Source organism: Scylla paramamosain, chromosome 48 (genome assembly GCF_035594125.1).
Source record: "Scylla paramamosain isolate STU-SP2022 chromosome 48, ASM3559412v1, whole genome shotgun sequence".
NCBI classification, from domain to species: domain Eukaryota; kingdom Metazoa; phylum Arthropoda; class Malacostraca; order Decapoda; family Portunidae; genus Scylla; species Scylla paramamosain.
Window position 1 is genome coordinate 2,916,863 of NC_087198.1, and position 17,477 is coordinate 2,934,339.

Genomic DNA, 17,477 nt, shown 5'->3' on the forward strand with positions numbered 1-17,477 from the left:
ACAGTATAGAGTCAAAACCATCCAGCACTCAGTGGCCCCATCGCGCTGGTCAGTAGAGGACCCGAGGCCATCAGACGCAGCGGAACCTTTCTGGGTCGTAAGGTGATAGTCCGGGGGACGTAAATAGGTGAGCATCCGGTGTGTGTCAGATAATCCAATACTTGCTTAAAGGTCAGGGAAATTGAGCACACCAGACACGCTCCACATTACACAAGCTCTCGTCTTCACCTCCATTTATTTCAGCCAGACGACGCGAGGAGGAAAGTGCGGGAGACTGGAATGAAGCGACTGGAGAGTTATGAAGGATGAGTATGAAGATTCTTTGTCTTTTTATTGATTGATTTATTTATTCATTCATTTATCTGTTTGTTTATTTATTTATTTTATTTATTTACTTATTTGTCTGGTGTGGGTTTGTGTCTCTAAGGTGTTGGGTCTGCTTGTCTTCTTTCTCAGATTTACACTATAATCTTTGAAGCAATACTCACATAAATGGGCACTGAATGTTTAGTAAAGCTCCCCAAAGATTTACACTATCGTTGTTCAAGCAATGTTCACCAGAGTGGGGACAACGTTTAGTAAAGCTTCCCAAGTGTAGGTAGTTTAATGTTTACTTAGTAAAACCACCGCGGGTTACTGAAAGAAAATGGTTCTCTCATAAGAGCGCAATGATGATTAATTTGGTCTCTTTCTTTATTTTTTTTATTTTATTATTTACTTATTTTTTTGTTAATGGTAATGCATGACGTGAGCTGCAGCATCACCATTATGGACACACTCTTCAAGACCCCCATTATTGTCCTCTCTGTGTGAAATGCGTAGGGAAAGTACTTATAGAACACCAAATCCGAACTGTGGCCCCGGTATTTTGTGTTACTGGCCAGTGTTCAGTTATATGATGCTGCAAAGGGTTTTCGGGTCCTCCAGGCTCACTTCCCTAACCTTGCTCTGTACTCTCGCTCTTCCTTCTTACAAGCAGAAAGTGAGTCCATTGCAATATGAAAAGGATATAAAAAAGGTGCCAGATTATGAAGAAATGCAGTTGTAGTGTAGAATGTTACTAATATTGTACCGAAATGCATTATTCATACATATTTTGAAACTTTTAAAGCATTCTGCACATCTTACCATGTTGTTTTATATTTGACAGTGCCGCCGAAGTCCCGAGCGGCTTCGAGACAAGGAAGAGAAGCTCCGCGACTCACTTGAGCCAGTCAGTCAGTGGTCAGTGGCGTCAGCTTTGTTGTGGTGTACGCGTGAGTCTTGTGTTTTCTTGAACGCTTTTTTGGGCTTTAGGTGAACCAAAACTCTCCCAAAGCCTGTCCACAGTGGTCATTAGGTATGTTAACCTGGTAATGAGTGTATTTGGACATACACTGCTAGTGAAACTGGTGTGTCATGCCTCGCTTGGCTGGTAGGAAGCAAACGGTTGAAGAATCAGTTGCCAGAACATTAATAACTAACATTTTCTTAATTTTGCATATTTACTAGTTTTTGTATTTCATATGACTATCTAGGATGTAAGTGTTTCCAGTGCCATGAATCTAAAGGAATGGTGCTCGAAATGGGAGCTTGTAAGGCTGAGGGACACGAAAATAGGCTTGAGTGTTGGCGAGAGTGGGCGGTGCGCCTACTGTTTAGGCGTCTCTGCCCCTCATCAGTCACCACGCATCCCGCCGCTGTCACAGCATTCCCCGGTATATTACACTTGTTTCTGGAATGTTTACCGTAATGTCTGCAATCAGGAATCATCGTAAACATTAACCATTGTTGTCTTTCTGACCACCAGCACATCCTCTGCCGTTCCACCTTCTACCACTCCGATGTTATCTTCCACTTCCTTGTCGCTGTTTGATCCTCCATCACTTTCATAACCATCATCCACTGCCTTTCCCTCGTCACCACATCCTTCACCTCCACCACATCAACTCACTCCACTTCATCAACTCATTCACAGGAGGAATCATGTGTGGAGCCAAGAGTGAGAGAGCTGAGGTGAATCAACACTCTTTAGTAGAATGATTGTTCATCTCATTAAATTGAGAGTGACTTGTTGCCATGGGTTTATCTTTACCCCCACCAGCCCCACCCCAACCCAGCCTCCCCCCAGCCTTACCTCCCCTAGTCTCACCTCCCCAGCCCCATCTTTCCAGCTTCCTGTTCCTAGTTTCGCCTCCCCAGCCTCACCTTCCCAGCCTTCCCTAGCCTCACCTCCTCAGTCTAACCTCCACAACCCTGTCTTTCTAGCCTCGCCTCCTCTCTCCTGCTTACCTTGCCACCCGACCCCCAGTTTCTCCACTCCCCAGCTTTAGTAGTAACGACCCCCGCAGGCCACGTAATTGCACGAGTCATTACCTTGTCTCTGTGTGTGTGTGTGTGTGTGTCCACGAGGAGGTAAGGAAGCAGCAGCAGAATTGGCCTTTAGGTATTTACATTGACTAATTTGGATAACGTGAATATGAAGCATCTCAGTTATGCTAGAGGTGGGATTAGGTTAGCGGATGTTAGCTGGTTGTCTGTCTGTCTGTCTGTCTACCTGTTCATTAGTCTTTGTGCCGATACATCAATGTATTTTTTTTTCTATTTACCTCAGTTTTGTTCTGTATCTATCTGTGTTTTTCTTTCTCTGCATATATCTATGTATCTCTCTATCTATCTATATGCATCTGCTGGTCTAATTTCATCAATCTATTTATATGTCTGTTATCTACCTATATAACTTCTCATTGCTCTCTCTCTCTCTCTCTCTCTCTCTCTCTCTCTCTCTCTCTCTCTGGTAGGCTCTGTGGTACGTCGTTCGTGTTGCAGTCTGAAGGTTACGCGTTCGATCATGGAAACCTTTTTCGTCACCTTCACGTGGATGTTGCGGCGTCATAACTCACTTAGAATCATTGATGCAGTGAGGCGCTGGTCACTGCACCGCGGGGGCGCTTCGATCATGAATACTATCGTGCGGGAAAATTGGTAACTTCCAGTAAAGTGTCCACCTAGTGTTAAGAAAGTGAGAGGAAGAAATGTTTGCCAACGCCCTTCATAAGGAGACCAAACGAACTGGAATAGACCAGAGAACCTCACGAGAATAAAACCTTTTGCTTCACATTTGGATTAAATTGTTGGACTTGCCTATAGACTCCCACACTCTGGCGTCTTGAGAGTTCTTTTTTTCTTTCACGAGGTTTCACTGCATAAATACAAAAATAAATTCAACCTCTTCCCTCTCACTCACAGTCTTCAAGGAACATTGTAGTGTTTGTTGTCCTCGTCACGAGCTCTTAAATGATAATATTAATAAAAAAAGAACAATAATATATATATATATATATATATATATATATATATATATATATATATATATATATATATATATATATATATATATATATATATATATATATATATATATATATATATATATATATATATATATATATATATATATATTAAGTATGACTCCTGGAGGTCCCGGGATGGTGTCATGCCGTGACTTCCCGAGTGACGTGAAAACCCTCCTTGAGACTTAGTTACTGGGGAAGTCTGCCTCCTAGTGGCGCCCGCTGGAAACGTAGGAACAAGCCTAAAGGATTGGGCCTACGGCTAAAGTGCTTCCCCGCGAGATGAATGTGAGGCGGGGAGTTGGACAAAATATTCCATCCTCCCTTCTCAATGAACGTTCATAGAGTAATGGGGTTCCGCCAGGCTTCGGAGCCTAGAACAGCTTCACTGATCCGGAGTCCTTCTGCTCCTTGGAGTTCTCTATCTTGTTGGGGTGGGGGCCGTCAGGGTGATTTGCCGAGTCGGTGGGTCAAACCCACTTACCCTCGACAGCGGTAGTCACTCTGGCGTTTCCGGGATGACGGCCCGCTGGTGGGTGGGTAGCGCTCTTCCTGCCTTCAAATACCAGCGGGTTCATGGCTTTGATAATGGGGTACACGGTGCGGATGCGGTACCAGTCCCCCCCGGGTCCGAGGGGCGGGCATAGAGCCTCTGTGTCCGTCCTTCGGATCAAGGGCGTCCTAGCAGAGCTCGCAGTCTGTGAATTGGTGTTTCGTGCTGCGGCGGGTCTAGTAAAGCAGATAGCCAATCGCCTGGCTGAGGGTGGCGTCCTCAGAACCGGAATCCTGTCGGGGGCGACTTCGGCAGGTAGGTTTCGCATCACCTGTGCCGTTGAAGACGGTAGGTGTGAGTAGTGGTGGCTTTAGCCCGCTACCCTGTCGTCCCCTCCAAAGGGGTTGTCCTGGCCGCCTGCTATCGGCTGCTTGGTCACCAAGCGCGGGTAAACGGCGGTCGAACAAAGCATGACTCAATCAAGATTTTTGTTGCCCTTGGCCAGTGTCCTCCCTACAAAAAAAAAAAAAAAAAATATATATATATATATATATATATATATATATATATATATATATATATATATATATATATATATATATATATATATATATATATATATATATATATATATATATATATATATATATATATATATATATATATATATATATATATATATATATATATATATATATTACAATCAAAACCCGGAATCAGTCAAAACTAGTTTTAACTAGGTATTTTCAATGTGTTGGTGAACAACTAGTATTACCTAGGCAAAACTAGTTATACCTTAATGTGTTTGATATAACTAGAAATATTAAAGTTTAACTAGTTAAATCTAGTTTTATCTGATCGTGTAAGGTAAAACTAGATTCAACAACGGTACTGAATGTCAAAAGTAGGTGAGGGATATGACCACTCGTTTGAGTACCATTGCTCATTTGAGTACCATTTTTGGGGAACTCAAACATAATTTGTTTGTGTTTGTAGCTCATTTTAGTATCTTTTTAGGTGGCTGAAACGTTTATTGGTCTATTAACATATGTGGGAATATATTTCCCACACTAAGTGTAGTAACAAATGTTAAATCGGACATGCAATGATAAACATGCTTTTATTCCTATCAAAATTATGTAGCGGTACCTTTGATAACATATAGGAAAAAAAATCTCTGCCAAATTGTCACAATTTATTTTTAACGAAATGTATTAAAATTCATTAAAACAATTATCAATTTATAATTCCAACTTAATTAAAATAAAACACAATAATAATGAAACGCATCTCATACTCTTCAATAAAACAAACTGTGTCAGACCCAAGACAAAGCGCTAGTAATTGAAGTTACAAAGATATTCATTATTTGTTTTTACATGACATACTATTGTGACACTTTGAATTACAAAGGACTTTATTTTTTTTTACATTTGCTAATGTTGGTTGCACAATGTTTTGTACAATGACATCTAAAGAATCCTTGGCCTGTTCCCACACTTGAACTAGTTGCTGCACTTCTTAAAGATATTTTTTTGTCGGTAGGTATATCTTTCACATCTAGGAATAACTGTTTACACACATCAAATTCAGACCGACTATACAATTTCTTAAGAATGCCGTCTCTAGTACCTAACTTATACAATTCATCCTCACTTCTGTTTAAAACAACTGCAATGATATTCCGCAAATCTCCTTTTCCCTTGTCAACATCTGGAATTGGTACAGTGACATTTTGTCCCACACTTGCTGGAGGGTGAGACGCATCAGATACTGTCTTCATTCTTTTTGCCTGCTTTTTCAAACTAGTACTAGCTACTTGCCTATCATGTGATGTTTGTGCTTCAGAATTACAGTTTAAACATATAACATTAGATCCAAAGATATCCTTGCCGCTCTCAACGTTTATTCCACAAGATTCGTGAATATGTGAGCCACACTTCGAGCAGTAGTGATCTTCACTTATTTCCATTTCACACACACAACTCGAAAACACTTCACTTCTATTACTAGATCGTGAATTTATGTCATCTTGATTTGTCATCTGCAAAGCAACATTAGATTCCCCAACAGTGTCCTTGTTTACATGTGCAATTATCTTCTCCAAATCCTCCTCATTATTTACAACTTTAATCAATTCTCGTGGAATGCATGTTGTTGCAAGGCCAACCCTTGGTTCTACACCAAACATTGCTTTGTATGGGCTTCGATTTATACCAGAATGATGGGCTCTGTTCTTCATAAATTGTACAAAGCGTAATCCTTCGGACCACCTTGCTGTATCATTGTCTTTCATCCATCCACTTAACATATTTTCAATATCTTGATTTGCCCGTTCCACAGACCCTTGACTTTGACTCTGTCTTGGTTTTCCATGCACAATTTTCAACTCTGGCCACAAAGAAGCTAAGGACGTTATAACACTATTTACAAATTCTCTTCCGTTATCACTCTGTAAAATGCACTGTTAAAAAAATATCAACAAGGTGATAAGCAACTTCTTCAGCACGTTTACATTGCAATGCACGTAGTATCACAAATTTAGTTAAATGATCTTGATAAACCATTATGAATTTATATTTTCCATTTGCTTGTGTCTGCATATCAATTAAGTCCACTTGACACCGACTATTTAGCTCTGAGTGTAAGATTGGTTTGGAAACAAGTCCTCTTTTATTTTTTTATTTTTCTTACTTTGGCACACTTCACACATGGTCAAGAAGAGCTTTATCATATCGGCTGTCACATTTGCATATTTTGCATATTTGCATATATTCAGTGTTAGCTGCCTGGTTAGGAGGGCGGTCAAGAGGGTGTTCAGGATGGTCAGGTGAGCTCCAAGTTGCCATCTTGTTGTATTGGTGGCTCACGAACAACTGAAAGGTGAAGTAAATCAGTGAACCAGGTAAATGAGAATGAATCCTCCCCCCCCTTCCCCCACCCTACAAACTATGACTCAGTAACATCTAACAAAGAAATAACAATTAAGGTAAACGGCAATGCAATAATCTGATATCAGAGGACAACACACGTACTAACCTGTGTCAATGCAGGAGGACAGCGGACTGAAACATACAAAAACTGACAAGCCAGCGTCCTCACTTCCGGTGTTTGTCAAGCGAGTCCCACCCTTATGGTCCCCACATGGTTCACTCCACTCCCTAATGCTACTTATACATAGAAATGTTTTCCCCGGCACTACACCAGTTTCACTTTTAGTCTAACCTAGTTTTCCCAAACTTAACAATTGTTAAAACTAGTTTTGACTGAAGTGTGTAGGTAAAACTAGGTGTAAAATACATTTCGTGTTTTACCGAGCCTTTATGTTAAGAAACTAGTTTTGCCTAGGTAATACTAGTTTTTACAAACAATAAATTATACTACTAGTTCTGACTAGTTGAAACTAGTTTTGGCTGATTTCGGGTTCTGACTTTAATATATATATATATATATATATATATATATATATATATATATATATATATATATATATATATATATATATATATATATATATATATATATATATATATATATATATATATATATATATATATATATATATATATATATATATATATATAAACCAGTAAAGATTTCCCTCCAACTTGCAGTCCTCGTTTTGTAAGGTCTCCACGGCAGGTCTTAAACGCAGGTTGCAGGAAACTGAGGGCAGAGTCTTTTTTTTCTATAGCCTTTGTTCTACTATTAATATTCATTCTGCTTCGTGGGTCAGGAAGTTTTAAATTGATATATTCTCGTGTCTTAATTCTACACAATTCTAAAAACATTTTTTCTGTAAAGTGATGAAAAACGAGTCAATTCTGTACCTTCAGTTTTTGTTTCATTAATACGAATCCCTGCGCTATGTAAATATAGTAATGTTTAACAGATATTTTTGGAGGGGCTTTTTATATTGTTCAGCACATAATCTTAGCCACGTTCCTTCACAGTGAGGAGGGATGAATAGTCTGTATCCCTAGCCTTTGTTGTACTGATACCATTCCTTATGCCGTGACTTTTTATATTGTTCAGCACATAATCTTAGCCACGTTCCTTCACAGTGAGGAGGGATGAATAGTCTGTATCCCTAGCCTTTGTTGTACTGATACCATTCCTTCTGCCGTAACTTCAGTAGTTTCCACGAAATATTTTTTCTCACTTTGAAAGTTCTTTACGACATAAATCTCAAACATGTTCTTGAAAAGTGAGAAAACAGGATTACTTCTCTCTGTCCTTTGTTTTACTCCTACGATTCCTTCTGTTTCCTTGGTTCGATAATCTCAAACTGACATTTTCTCGTTTTCGTAATTCCTCAGGGGAGAAATTTCAAGCACGTCCTTCAGAGCGGGGAGGCCTGTGTCTTGTTTACCTTTAAACTTTGCTCTGGTGATGTGATTTGTTCTGCGATGTAACGTTAATAGTCTTCAGTACACATCTTGTACTTTGCTTTAATAATACCATTCCATCTGCTATGTGTGTCTTAAGCTGATATTTTATTGTATTCTCAGTTTTTAGGAGAAAAATGAGGAAATCTTTAACCTTTCTTCTAGTAATGCGATTCCTTCTCTTACGTCCCCTAGGAAGTATTAAGTTTAATTTTCTTGTTTATATACATACTCGTATATATATATATATATATATATATATATATATATATATATATATATATATATATATATATATATATATATATATATATATATATATATATATATATATATATATATATATATATGATATTTCTTTCTTTCTTTCTTTCTTTCTTTCGAGGGAATTTGTAGCATGGTACAGAAAAGTGAAGGAGAGGAGTACTCTTTACCTGAAGCTTTTGTTTTGGTAATACGATTCCTTGTGGTGTGTGACTTAAGTATTGTTTTTGTAAGGTCTTTAAGACAGAATTTCACCACGTGCCTGGAGTGTGAGGCGGGAAGAGTCAGTTCTTTATCGTTGGCCTTTTGTTCTTTTTATTTCATCACGACAGAATCTCGCCCACTTCCCTGAAAAGTGAGGACCAACGAATACATGACTTAAGTCTGTGTTTGTTATACTAATGTGATTCCTTTTGTTGTGTAAGTTAGTGAGTTTAAGTGATGTATTCTCGTTTTCTTAATTCTTCTTGACTATTTTCAACCACGTTCCAGAAAACTAAGGAAGGGTTAGAATTCCTTATCTCTGCCTTGTAATGTGGCAGTGCAAATCCTTCTCTGATGTAGATTTTACGTTTTTTTTTTTTTATTTGATTATCGGAATTGTTGTGGGCAGATTGCAAACCATGTTCATTAGGAAAAGTTTTATCAGTATTTAAGGAAATATTTCATTTTTCTCTCGCCAAACTTTGGAGGACACTAATCTGAGCCACGTTCAAGGTGAAGGCTTCGTTTCATGGAATAGAAAAGGGTGTGTTTTGTTAATGTATAGCGGCAGATTCATCCCAGAGCGTGTCTTTACAAGCTAGGGAGTCTTAGGCAAACATTTTCTTTTCTTCTTCAATTCCTCTGGATAGAAATCTGAGCCACATTCCTGGCAAAGTGAGAAGAAGTTTGTGTTTTCTTTATTTATTGCGTTAGTTTTATTTCCAGGGCTCATTTTTGGTACGTAAGTATATGTTTTATTTTTATTTATTACTTATTTGATGAGGGAGGTGGACGTGACCAGAGTTTGAACTGAGCAGATTGAAAAGGCTAGCGTTAACTGACTGAACCATGAGGCACTTGTTTTGTGCGTGTAAGCAGGCTACTCTTAAGTGCATATTTTATTTTATCCATTTACCATGACGGAAATTTCTCAAGTATGGCAAAAAGAGGCTCCTTTCCTTCCAACAGATTTATTAGAGTCGTGTTTGTCACTTCCAGCGTTACATTTTAGGTTAGATGGTCGTAGCAATAAACTCCACATGCAAGCCTTAAAGAATAACATTTCCTTCCACAAGTCACTGTAATTAAGTTCCTCATCTGTAACATCCATTCCATCCCAGCGATTTCTTGTGGTGTGTAGGTTAGGCAGAACAACACTGGGTCTAGAAGCTGCTCATGTTTGTCTGTCTGTCCACGCGTCGCCTGGAACTCGTGTACTGAAAGCCTACATGGAAATCTGCAGCTGGAAGGGAATTATATCTTGTAACGAGTGAGGAGAGCGGCAGGCAGACCTTGGCAACCCCTCGCGGGGTCTTGGTGTATGTAAACCTGCGTGTAAGGTCTCTTCGAGCTGCCGGGCTGGGAGGTGGTGCAGTTTTGAGTACTGGCAGGTGTATTGCATCGGCAGCGGTGTGCGTCCCTTCCATGTCGTGCAATTCAGGTACTGCCCGAGCCTTTTGAGTGACGCGACTTCTGAGTCTTTGTGAAACGTGTTGGTGTGAAGTGTGGATTTGCGAGGCACCACTGGCAGGCCACGAAGGACAGGGTGGCCCGAGTACTTCAGCCTTTTTACTGTTTATTTTATCGATGGTCAGTGAAATTCGGTACTGTTCGGAACGGAGCGGAAGAAAAGAGTGGGGGAAATAAAAAAGAACAATAAAGAGAAAGAGAAATTTGGGTGAATACGGGATGAAACAATGGGGAGAAAGACAGCTGGTACTTTTCGAACCCCTTGACTTACGTGACTTTTCATCAACCTTTGTGGAATGATATAAAGTGTGGCTGTCAAAGACACTGCTGGCAGCGTAAAGGATGACAGGATACTTCACACCTTTTGTGCTTGTTTCATTGCTGGTCACTTAACAAAAAATGTGTGTGTGTGTGTGTGTGTGTGTGTATGTGTGTGTGTGTGTGTGTGTGTGTGTGTGTCTGTGTGTGTGTGTGTATGTATGTGTGTTATTCATTCAGCACTAGGAAGCAGACAAGTATTAAAACAGTTTCTCTATTTACTAGTGATGAAAATGGTAGAAAACGCACACACACACACACACACACACACACACACACACACACACACACACACACACACACACACACACACACACACACACACACACAGACACACATACACACAAGGACATCACACGTTGGTAGAGTTGCTGTTAATTCATTAACTCAGGATTACATTGGCGGGGCGCGAGGCAGTTTGATATAATGGGTGTGGCACATAACCAGCTGCGGTGCTCTTTGGTGTATACATTTGCTTGGTGTCAACACAGTTACGTACTTAATAACTTGCTGCTTCGTTCTCCGACATGGTCTGTATTTCCTGCTGCCTGTGACTGGAGCTGTTTCCACACACAAGTGTCCTCAATGAAAACTACACTGCCTTTCTTTCGCATCTACCTTTTTTTTTTTTTTGCGGGAAAGAATGACTGTGAACCATTATCTTGCCCTCATTCCTTCACCGCTCATCCAGATTTATATATATATATATATATATATATATATATATATATATATATATATATATATATATATATATATATATATATATATATATATATATATATATATATATATATATATATATATATATATATACAATCCTTCACCTCGTAGTCCTCATCTGGGAAGGGGACCACAAATGTCCCCAGGTTGGACTGCTCTTCAGATATCAACTAAATGTCTTGACAACCCCCCCCCCAACTTTTTTCCATAAACTTGTGCAACATTCGCGGTCTAAGATCTAATTTCCAATCTGTAGAACACCACCTCTCCTCTTGTAAACCTCATCTTCTTCTCGTCACTGAAACACAAGTGTCTGACGCAACAAACATTTTCAAATTATTTACAAAACTAAAGTGCAAATATAGTTATGGTTATATTTCTGCGTCACATGTACAGAGAGAGAGAGAGAGAGAGAGAGAGAGAGAGAGAGAGAGAGAGAGAGAGAGAGAGAGAGAGAGAGAGAGAGAGAGTTTTACGTGTGTAGATTAATAAAAAAAATTCTTGAAATTCTATTAAACCTTACCTGAGGGGATATGGAAGAAGGGAGAGGGGAGGAAGGGGGAAGGGAGAGGTGAGAGGGAGGATGGGAAGGGGAGCGAAGGGGGAGAGAGGGAGGGAAGGGAGGAAGGAAAGGGTTGAAGAAAAGAAGAAAGTTAAGGAAGAGATGATTGCTGTGTTATCATGTTCTGTTTATCTATTTATTTATTTATTTATTTTATTTATTTATTTACTTATTTTTATAGGTGAGAATTGCGATTGTGAAGGAGAATTTTTGTTTGTTTGTTTGTTTGTTTGTTTGTTCTTGTTTAACCTGCCTTTCGTTCCTCGTTTCTTTGTTTTATATTGTTTGTATTTTATGGTGTTGTTCTTGTCTTCCTGTTACTCCTTTTTTTTGTCTTCTTCTTCACCTCCTCTCCCCGTCGTTTTCCTTTTTTTTTCCTTTTTCTTCTCTTACTTTTCATCTTCCTCTTCCTCCATCACCACCACCACCACGATAACTATTTTTTTTTTTTCCTCCTCTTTATTTTCCTTCACCACCACCACCACCACAAGTTCCCTCCACATTGATCACATTGTCAGTCTCTCCTCACTCGATCCCTAGTATACAGCAGCACTCATTCCTCACCTAGTGGCGGCAGTTAGGGTGCACGTCACTCCCGGGTGTTACAGAAGACTCATTACAGGACAATAAACACGTTGCAGAGGCTCAGGTGTTGTCACTATTTACCTGGATATAAACACCTTCATTATTCTCCACTCGGGTCGTCTGTGTTTTTTCCCTGACAGGTTCAAGATTGACTTAAAGAGACAAGAAGGGAGTGGTTCATAAATAGAATGGTGGATGAATGGAATAGAGTAAGGAATCAGGTCATTAGTGCAGAGTTATTTGGGAGTTTTACAAGATTGGACAAATTTATGAATGATTAGTGGAAATTGATGTGTTTTGTAAAGACTGCCACGTGTAGGCCTGATGGCTTCTTGCAGCTTCCCTTGTTTCCTTTGTAATGTTCTTATAGCCTCGTGTTCTTGAGCTTTTTCTGTCTCACCAGGGCTATTTTCAGAGGCTACAGAGATGCTTTCTGAAGTTGTCACGCGTGTTTCTCCCACTGGTTAGGTAGAATCCTCGATCACCTGCTGCTACAATAATGATCATTGTGTAGGGAGGGGGTAGCAGGTTTACTGGGGGGGAGGCGCCTCTACCCTCGACCTTCCTCTCTCACGCCTCGCTGCCTTACGTGCGGCGAACACGACCTGGGAAGACATAAACCGATAAAGGAGAAAGAGGAGGAGGAGAAGGAAGAGAGGGAGGAGGAGGAGGAGGAGGAGGAGGAGGAGGAGGAGGAGGAGAAGGAGTACTTGGCGGAATAAAAGAAAGCTAAGTACAGCGGAGACAAGTGGGAGTGAAAACCTGAAGAGGAAAAAAAAAAGGGAAATGAAGAGAAAGTTGCTAATGATAAGAATGAAGGTTACGAGACTCTGGAAGAAGAAAGAAAATGAAGAGGTGAACCAGAGGGATGAATAAGAGAACATGAAAATGAAGAGAAAGGATGAGATGAAGAGGAGAAGGAAAAGGAGAAACAGGAGGAGGAGGAGGATTAAGAATAGAAGGTCAAAGAGAAGGAAGAAGAGGATGAATGGGATAATTACAATGAAGAGAGAGGAGGAGGGAGACGAGGAGGACAAGAAACAGAAAGAGAAGAAAAGAGAGAGAGAGAGAAAAAAAATCAGTAAGACGGAGTAAGAGAAGATGAAAAACAGAGGAACACGAAAAAAGAAAAAAAAGAAGAAAAGGATAACATCAACAATATCACAAGTTCATTACCTTCACTCGGTGTTCACTTGACTGACTTTATGAAATTCGTGCACACCTTTGGTTTTCGCTGACCAATGCTCACCTCAGCCCCTGCTTGCCTGATATCCTGCTTGAGGGAGAGTGAATGCCTTGAAATTAGTGATTAGCGGACGGCGAGGGGCGGAGAGAAAGGCTGGCGAGGGTGGAAAGGAGGGAGTGGATAGGTGGAAGGATGGATGGACTAGAATGGTGGATCGGATGGTTGTTAGTGGGTGGCGTGGATGGTTGATGGAAGGATGGAAAGACTAGGATGGAAGGATAGAAGACTAGGATGGACTAGGATGAATGATGTTTGGACTTGGATGGTTCACAGTGGATGGTCAGGATGAAAAGTAATGATTTTGTCAGTTTTTCATCGTACTGTGAACTTCAGAGGGAAAAATGTTGAAAAAAATGACTTGAGGGGGAATGTGTCCAGAGGGGAGGATGTTTAAAGGGGAAAATGATCAGAGGGAAGAATGAATAGAGGGAAAAATGTGTAGAAAAGGAAAATATCAGGAAAATTAATTGAGGGAATCATGTTTACAAAGGAAAATATCTAAAGAAGAAAATGACGAGAGGAAAATAATTACTAAAAGGAAAATGACAACTAAGAAAATTATCACAAAGAAGAAAATGAAAAGGAAAACTGTTCAGTGGGGAAATTATGTACAGAAGAAAATAACGAGAGAAAAAAAAATGACAAGATGAAAAAAAAAATGGTGAGGGAAAATTTCAATAGAAAAATTACTTCTTTCTTTTCGATATGGTTCCCGTGACCTCGTTGTAGTGTGAAAATACTCATACATACAAGGCAGGGAGCGTTGTAATTCTATCTAGACGCTTGACCTCAGCTGACAGTCTTAACAAGGCCCTCACATCCTCTTTCTCTCTCCCTCCTTCCCTTCCTTCTTCCTCTTTACCTTTTTTTCTTCCTTCTTCTCTTTCTTTCTGTTCTTCCAGATGTTCTTCTCCCACACTTCCTGGTTTCCTCTTTTTCTTAACCTCTCCTCATTCTTCTCCTCCTCATCTTTCTCTTCCTCTTTCTTCCTCTTACTGTTTACTTTTCTTTTACGCGTTCTGCTTTCCTAACTTCTTCCTGCTCTCTGTACTCCTTTCCTACTCATTCCTCCTACTCTTTTTATTCCTGTCTATTTTTTCTTCTCTTTATTCCTTTCCAGTCTTTCTTTTCCTCCTCCCTTGTCCTATCTACTGTCTTTCTTCTTCTTCCTTCTCACATCCTCTCCTTCTAATCTTCAAATGTTCATTTCCTCATGTTCCTTACGTCTCTACTTGTCATAATCTTCATCAGTAATCTTCCTACACCTTCCCATTTTTCCACTGCCTTCATATTAATCAGTCCCACAATGAGATGAATAAAAATGTTGAAAGGTGATGAAATTGATCCTGCGCTATTCATGTGGCTACAGATGGAGGCGCAGCAAATGAAAGTGAAACAGAGCGCTCCAGTACTGTAGTTATTCACACTTGTTAGCTGGCAGGGGAGAGAGGTCGTGAAGCAGCGCTCATGGCATTGTTAGAGTGAACGAGTGAGTCAGTGAGTCAGCGAGTCAGCGAGTGAACTTGAAGAAGGAATGTGAAGAAGATCGATATGGCTAGAGAGAGAGAGAGAGAGAGAGAGAGAGAGAGAGAGAGAGAGAGAGAGAGAGAGAGAGAGAGAGAGAGAGAGAGAGAGAGAGAGAGAGAGATTATGTAACAGTAAGAATCATGAAAAATATGAGTGAAATATTTGCAAAGTATGTAAAGTAAAATAACATAGAGATTGCAGAGATATTACACACACACACACACACACACACACACACACACACACACACACACACACACACACACACACACACACTGACACACACACACACACACACACACTCTGACACACACACACACACACACACACACACACACACACACACACACACACACACACACACACACACACACACACACACACACACACACACACACACACACACACACACTGACACACACACACCCACACACACACACACTGACACACACTGACACACTGACACACACACACACACACACACACACACACACACACACACACACACACACACACACTGACACACACTGACACACACACACACTGACACACACACACACACACACACACACACACACACACACACACACACACACTGACACACACACACACACACACACACACACACACACACACACACACACACACACACACACACACACACACACACACACACACACACACACACACACACACACACACACACACACACACACACACACACACACACACACACACACACACACACACACACACACACACACACACACACACACACACACACACACACACACACACACACACACACACACACACACACACACACACACACACACACACACACACACACACACACACACACACACACACACACACACACACACACACACACACACACACACACACACACACACACACACACACACACACAAACACACAGTTTCCATGATAGTTATAACTTCTTCTTACCTCCTACACCACCACCACCACCATCACTTACTCCTGCTCCCTCATTATCTTATCTTATCTACTAATCCATTTCACCCTCCTCTCCTCACTCTTGGTCTCCCCTGCAGGATTTGCCCTAATTAGAGTCAGGAAGGATGAGAATAGAGGAGGAGGCAGCAGACACCTGCCGAAACGATAATTACGTACTCCCAGTGAGGTCTAAAGCACGGTTCAGGGGGTGCTGTGAACTTATCATTAAACCCAGCTGTGACCTCACTGAACGTTTCCCTTTGTGTCTCACAACACAAGGGGGTAGTCACAGCCTGCCCTCTAAAGACAACTCTCTTCCTCTACACAAAACTACAAGCACCTAATAACACGCACACCCTTCACTCTAAAATTTTAAAATCATGGCGACTCCTACACCTGCCTCGGAGTCCCCATCTGGGGAGGGGACCATAAATGTCCCCAGGTCGGACTGCCTTTCCGTCGACGACCCTAAGTGTCTTGACACCCCCCTCAACTTTTTCTTCATTAACTTCTGCTACATTCGCGGTCTAAGATCTAATTTTCAATCTGTAGAACACCACCTCTCCTCTTCTAAACCTCATCTTCTTTTCCTCACTGAAACTCAGGTGTCTGAGGCAACTGACAGTAGCCCCTTTTCTGTTCCCTCCTACTTTCTCTATCCTCATTTTTTATCCAAAGCAGGATGCTGCGTTTATGTGCGCAGTGACTTAACCTGCTCTCGTGCCCACGCTCTTGAATCTTCCGAGTTTTCCACCATCTGGCTACGACTACAGAGTCATTCTCATACTAAATTTATCTGTGCTGTATACCTCTCTCCTAACTCCTCTGACTATAAGAAATTCTTTGACTACTTAACTTCCAAAGTGGAGCACATTCTGACCCTCTTCCCTTTTGCAGAGATCTCCATTCTAGGAGACTTCAATGTTCACCACCAGCTTTGGCTTTCCTCTCCCTTCACTGACCATCCTGGTGAACTGGCCTACAACTTTGCTATCCTCCATGACCTAGAGCAATTGGTGCAACACCCTACTCGTATTCCTGACCGTCTTGGAGATGCGTCCAACATTCTTGACCTTTTCCTGACCTCTAATCCTTCTGCTTATGCTGTCACCCTTTCTTCTTTGTTGGGCTCCTCCGATCACAATCTCATATCTTTATCTTGTCCTATCACTCCAATCCCTCCTCAGGATCCCCCTAAGCGAAGGTGCCTCTGGCGTTTTGCCTCTACTAGTTGGGGGGACCTGAGGAGGTATTTTGCTGATTTTCCTTGGAATAACTACTGCTTCCGTGTCAGAGACCCGTCTTTGTGTGCTGAGCGCATAACAGAGGTGATAGTGTCTGGCATGGAGGCGTACATTCCTCACTCTTTTTCTCGTCCTAAACCTTC

The 17,477-nt window shown here is 40.8% G+C and overlaps 1 long non-coding RNA gene across 1 annotated transcript in view; it reads left to right on the forward strand.

Moving 5' to 3' along the window:
• LOC135095298 (uncharacterized) overlaps positions 1–17,477 on the forward strand; it is a 62,827-nt gene that overhangs the window by 33,377 nt on the left and 11,973 nt on the right. Inside the window, exons 2-4 of the long non-coding RNA XR_010264237.1 lie at positions 1–127; positions 244–309; positions 1,151–1,224. The exon at positions 1–127 is cut by the window's left edge and continues 41 nt beyond it. This is a non-coding gene — a long non-coding RNA (uncharacterized LOC135095298). The remainder of the gene's footprint in view (positions 128–243; positions 310–1,150; positions 1,225–17,477) is intronic.